We start from the raw sequence: 6,000 nt of genomic DNA, 5'->3' as shown, positions 1-6,000 counted from the left end.
AACCTATAGACCTTGAACTTGAGAAAACACTTCGCACACACAAACAAGTTAAAAATAAAATGGATTTGCAACCACAGGAGAGGCCATTTAAGGACTATTTTAGTCCCTTAGCTAATTTGAGTACATCATGTATAAGATACCCAAATGTAGCTGCTAGGAGCTTTGAACTAAAACCTAGTATGCTAAATTGTCTCCCAACATTCTATGGCCTAGAAAATGAGGACCCATATAATCATTTGAATGATTTTTATGCTATTTGTCAAACATTTAAATATGAGAATTTTTCAGATGATGATAAATATGAGAATTTTTCAGATGATGATAAATATGAGAATTTTTCAGATGATGATGTAAAACTTAGACTATTCCCATTTTTTTAAAGGATAGAGCTCGTTCATGGTTAAATACTTTGCATGTTAATAGCATCGCATCATGGGAACAAATGGTAATGAAATTTTTGAATAAATATTTTCCAGTGTATAAAACCAATGCTATTCGCAGGGAAATTTCAGAGTTTACCCAGAGAGAAGATGAGCAGTTTTTCGAAACATGGGAGCGATTCAATGGGCTACTCTTGAAGTGTCCACATCATGGGTACGAGAAATGGCACCAATGCCAATACTTTTTGGAGGGATTATTGCCGAATGTGCAAGAATGGCTAATGGCAACAAGTGGAGGAGAGCTAATGTCAAAAAGTGCATCAGCGATTTGGGGATTCTTCCAGCGACAAGCGGATAATTCGCAACAACGGAGTCGATCACTCAGGAATACTAGAAGAATTAAGGCAGTAAATGAGGTTCACATTGGCGAGTCGAGTTCAGAAATCAAAGAAGTCAAGGAGATGGTTGAAGGTCTCGCTCGACAAATAGCATCGTTATCAACTGCTAAATCAACAAAGCCACATGATCATGACTCATACTCAGATTAAGCCAATGCCATAGGTGTAATGAGAAAACCATCGAATTACAACCCATACTCCAACACATATAACCCTGGATGGAGAGACCACCCCAATTTTTCATGGTCTCAAGGATTCCAACAGAATGGACCAGCAGCTCCAACTCCACCAATGCAATAAATTCCTCAAGTTCCTCAAGCCTCTCAGCCACCATTTAGACCATACAATCAGAACCAGAACTACTCTCAACCCAGACCATGGGAGGATTCTTTCCAGAATCTCAAGAATCTTACTCCACGATTGAGCAACAGAACCGCACCATTGATGGACTACGAAATGAGTTGAGAGCAGGCTTCAACTCACAAGCCCAATTAGTTTCAAGCCTCGAGAAGATGGTGGGACAGCTTGCTTCTTCAGTTCAGACCTTGGCAATGACTATTGAGAAAGGCAAGTTTCCAAGTCAACCAGTGCCTAATCCTAAAGGAGTGCATGAAGTAAGTATCAGTTCACCACAACAGCATGGAGAGGTCAAAGCAGTCATGATCTTGCAAAAAGGAAAAGAAGTCGACAACAAAGTAGAGATGCCGGTGACAAAAGAAAATCAAATTTTACCTGTGAGTGTTGAGGACTCATCACTGGAGGAGAGAGAAGAAACCAAACCACGAGAATACGTTCCGAAAGCTCCATTTCCTCAGAGGTTAGCGAAAAGAAAGAAGGGAAAATCCATAGGTGAGATTCTCGAAATCTTCAAACATGTAAGTGTTAACATCCTTTTACTTGATGCTATAAAGCAAGTTCCATCTTATGCTAAGTTTCTTAAAGACCTTTGTACTAAAAAGAGAAATATTCATGTTCAAAAGAAGGCATTTTTAACAGAAAACGTTAGTTCTATACTCCAACATAAAATTCCTCTAAAATGCGAAGACCTAGGCTCCCCCACTATCTCGTGTAGTATAGGGAACCACACAATTGAGAATGCTTTGTTGGATTTAGGAGCTAGTGTAAATCTGTTGCCTTACTCAGTATTTTTGAAACTTGGACTTGGAGAATTACACCCAACTCTAGTGATGTTGCAGCTTGCAGATCGGTCCACAAAAATACCTCATGGTATTATGGAGGACGTGCTTATCCAGGTAGACAAGTTTTATTTTCCTGTTGATTTTATTGTAATTGACACTTAACCAATACAGGATTCAAGGAAGCACATCCCCATTATTCTAGGCCGACCTTTCTTAGCAACTGCAGATGCTCACATTCAATGCAGGATTGGAAATATGCAGTTGTCCTTCGGCAACATGACTATGGAGCTAAACATTTTCAACATTGCCAAACAACCTCACAGTGCAGATGATGGAATTGTTGATCTGGATTTAATAGAAACAATAGTTGCTAATACTTTTCTTTCAAACCTTAGTGATGATCCTTTACAAACATGTTTAACTCACTCTGATTTGGATTTTGATATTGACAGATCAATTGATGAGGTCAACGCCCTACTTGACTCAGCACCATCCATGGACACTAATAAATAGAAGTCAAGAGTTGAACAAGTAGCACCATCAGAGAAGAAACTCATCCCATCATCAGAATCACCACTACAACTCGAGTTCAAACCATTGCCTAACACATTGGAATATGCATTTTTGGGAGAAGAAAGTACTCTGCCGGTAATCATCTAATCATCCCTAAATGACGAACAAAAAGGTAAGTTGTTGGATGTTTTAAAAGAGCATAAAGGAGCATTAGGATGGACCATAGTGGACATAAAAGGTATAAACCCAGTCGACTGCATGCATTATATTCACCTTGATGAAAATGCTAAACCTACTAAGGAAATGCAACGTCGGTTAAATCCTAATATGAAAGAAGTTGTTAGAACTGAAGTCCTTAAGCTATTAGATGCAGGTATCATTTACCCAATTTCTGATAGTTCATGGGTCAGTCCTGTACAAGTCGTCCCCAAAAAGTCAGGAGTTACAGTAGTTACGAATGCCGATAATGAATTGATACCCACTAGAGTAACTATAGGATGGCGTGTTTGCATTGATTATAGAAAGTTGAATTCTGTCACACGTAAAGACCATTTTTCTTTACCATTTATCGATCAAATGCTTAATAGATTAACAAGCCATGAATTTTATTGCTCTCTAGATGGCTACTCAGGATACAATCAGATCCCTATAGCACCAAAAGATCAAGAGAAAACTACTTTCACTTGCCCTTTTGGCACTTTTGCATATAGGAGGATGCCATTTGAATTATATAATGCACCTGCTACATTTTAATTATGCATGTTAAGCATTTTTTCTGATATGGTTGAATGATTCTTTGAAGTCTTTATGGATGATTTTTCTATTTTTGGTGACTCGTTTGATCAATGTTTACATCATCTAACACTAGTTCTGCTGAGATGTATCGAGAAGAATTTGGTCTTAAATTATGAGAAGTGTCATTTTATGGTAAAACAAGGTATTGTTCTCGGTCACATCATTTCGAGCAAAGGTATTGAGGTTGACAAAGCGAAGGTGAATCTCATTTATAATCTTCCTCCACCCAAAACAGTCAGAGAAGTAAGATATTTCCTTGGGCATGCTGGTTTCTATAGATGTTTCATTAAAGATTTTAGCAAAGTTTCTAGACCCTTATGCAATTTACTTGCTAAGGATGTACCTTTTATCTTTGATGATTCATGTCTTGTGGTATTTGAAAAACTAAAGCAGTTGTTGACATCATCACCCATCATTCAGCCCCCAAACTGGAGCTTACCATTTGAGCTCATGTGTGATGCATTTGATTATGCAGTAGGAGCAGTATTATGACAAAGAGTTGATCGAATTCCCCACGTTATTTACTATGCTAGTATGACAATGAATGATGCACAGTTGAACTATTCAACTACTGAAAAAGAAATGCTAGCAGTAGTGTTTGCATTAGAGAAATTTTGATCTTATCTCATTGGTTGTAAAATAATTATATTAACAAATCATGCTACTCTTAAATATCTTCTCACAAAGAAAGATGCAAAAGCTAGACTAATTCGTTGGGTGTTACTTTTGCAGGAATTTGACTTGGAATTCAAAAATAAGAAATGGACAGAGAATGTTGTGGCTGACCATCTCTCTCGTCTACATTTTGACACAATTATGGAAACATTATCATTGAATGAGTCATTCCCAAATGAACAATTAATGAGTGTGGAAGTATTACCTTGGTATACTGATATAGTTAATTATCTTGTTACAGGTAAACTTCCAGAGCATTGGACCAAGCAAGACAAGGCTAAATTCTTTGCAGAGATAAAAAATTTCTTTTGGGATGACCCGTATTTGTTCAAGTATTGTGCAGATCAAATTATTAGACGATGTGTCCCAGAAAATAAAATTCATAATATTCTTTCATTCTGCCATGAACAAGCTTGTGGAGGCCATTTTAGTGCTAAGAAAACAGTAACTAAAGTTTTACAATGTGGTTTATATTGGCCAACTATATTTCGACATGCTTACACTTTCTGTTCTTCATGTGATAGGTGTCAACTAATGGGGAGCATTACACGAAGGAACATGATGCCACTAAATCCAATTTTAGTGGTTGAGATTTTTGACGTATGGGGTATCGACTTCATGGGACCCTTTCCCCCTTTTTTTGGCCATCAATACATATTGGTTGCTGTTGACTACGTATCGAAATGGGTAGAAGCAATTCCATGCAGAACCAATGATCACAAGGTGGTGATAGGATTTTTGAAAAGCAACATTGTTTCACGCTTTGGATTCCCTCGAGCAATAATCAGTGATGGTGGTGCCCACTTTTGTAACAAAGCATTTAAAGCTCTTTTGACAAAGTATTCAATCACTCACAAAGTGGCAACCCCATATCATTCGCAAACCAGTGGCCAAGTTGAGATCCCCAATAGAGAAATAAAGCACATATTAGAAAAGACGGTGAGGCCAGACATAAAAGATTGGTCATTAAGACTTGATGATGCCTTATGGGCATATAGAACGACTTTCAAGACCCCGATTGGGATGTCACCCTACATGTTAGTGTATGGAAAAGCTTGCCACCTACTTGTGGAACTCGAGCATCGTGCGTATTGGGCCATCAAGAAATTGAACTTTGACATGCAGCAAGCCAGCTCAGAAAGAAGATTACAACTGGCAGAACTTGAAGAAATTCGCAATGATGCATACGAAAATGCCAAGATTTACAAGCAACGAATGAAAGTCTTCCACGACAAGCCAATTATGAGAAAATCTTTCACTCCAGGTCAGAAAGTGCTTTTATTCAATTCTCGCTTGCACTTATTCCCATGTAAGTTACGCTCTCGTTGGTCTGGCCCATTTATTGTACATACTATTTTTCCACATGGGGCAATTGAAATTAAGGACCCAAAGAACGGTGTCACGTTTAAAGTTAATGGTCAAAGATTAAAGCCATATCTAGATTACCAACCACATGGAGAAAACACCGAAATAAATTTGAGTGACCCACCAAAAACCTTCACCAACATATGATAAATTTTAATGTTGGGCTGTTGTTAAATTTTATGAAGAAACAATGAATTTTGTTATTATTTACGATATTGGTTTTGATTTTGTGTGATAATCTAACATTCTATTTAATCACAATTTAGTATTCAATTAGAAGTTAAGATTCGATTCAAATTTGAATCAATTTAAAAAATGAGGAAGACATAAGAGAGGACCCATTGGCAACATGCCATAGAAGAAAAAATGTTTTTTTATTTTTTAATAAGGGTAATTTTGAAATAAATAATATTAACTAAAAAGTGCAAGCATGTAAGATAAAATGTGGCAATCAAATTTCGGCCCTGTTTGGGATTGAGGTAAAAAATCAATAAGCTGCATGTTTCATAATCAGTGATAAAAATAGTGTTTCGTAAATTTTGTAAAAGCTGCTTATTTTATAATTTTCTCTGTTTTGACAGTATCTTTTAAAAATAGGTAGGGGATGCTTTTTATAAGTAGCTTATTAAATAAGCTATCACATCCTTTTAAAGTTTCTATTATAACCTTAATTAATATTTTAACAAAAATAATTATGTCATATTTTTCCACACACTCTAATAAATAAGCCATTAG

At 36.7% G+C, this 6,000-nt stretch overlaps 1 non-coding gene across 1 annotated transcript; it reads right to left on the bottom strand.

Moving 5' to 3' along the window:
* Window positions 1-493: 493 nt before the first annotated feature.
* LOC127903601 (small nucleolar RNA R71) lies at window positions 494-597 on the bottom strand. Its single transcript, XR_008056310.1, has one exon. It is a non-coding gene; the product is annotated as a small nucleolar RNA R71 (small nucleolar RNA).
* Window positions 598-6,000: the final 5,403 nt, after the last annotated feature.

Source organism: Citrus sinensis, chromosome 6 (assembly GCF_022201045.2).
Source record: "Citrus sinensis cultivar Valencia sweet orange chromosome 6, DVS_A1.0, whole genome shotgun sequence".
Lineage (NCBI taxonomy): Eukaryota > Viridiplantae > Streptophyta > Magnoliopsida > Sapindales > Rutaceae > Citrus > Citrus sinensis.
Note: the sequence above shows the minus strand (reverse complement) of the source record. Positions and strands in the feature narration are given on the sequence as shown.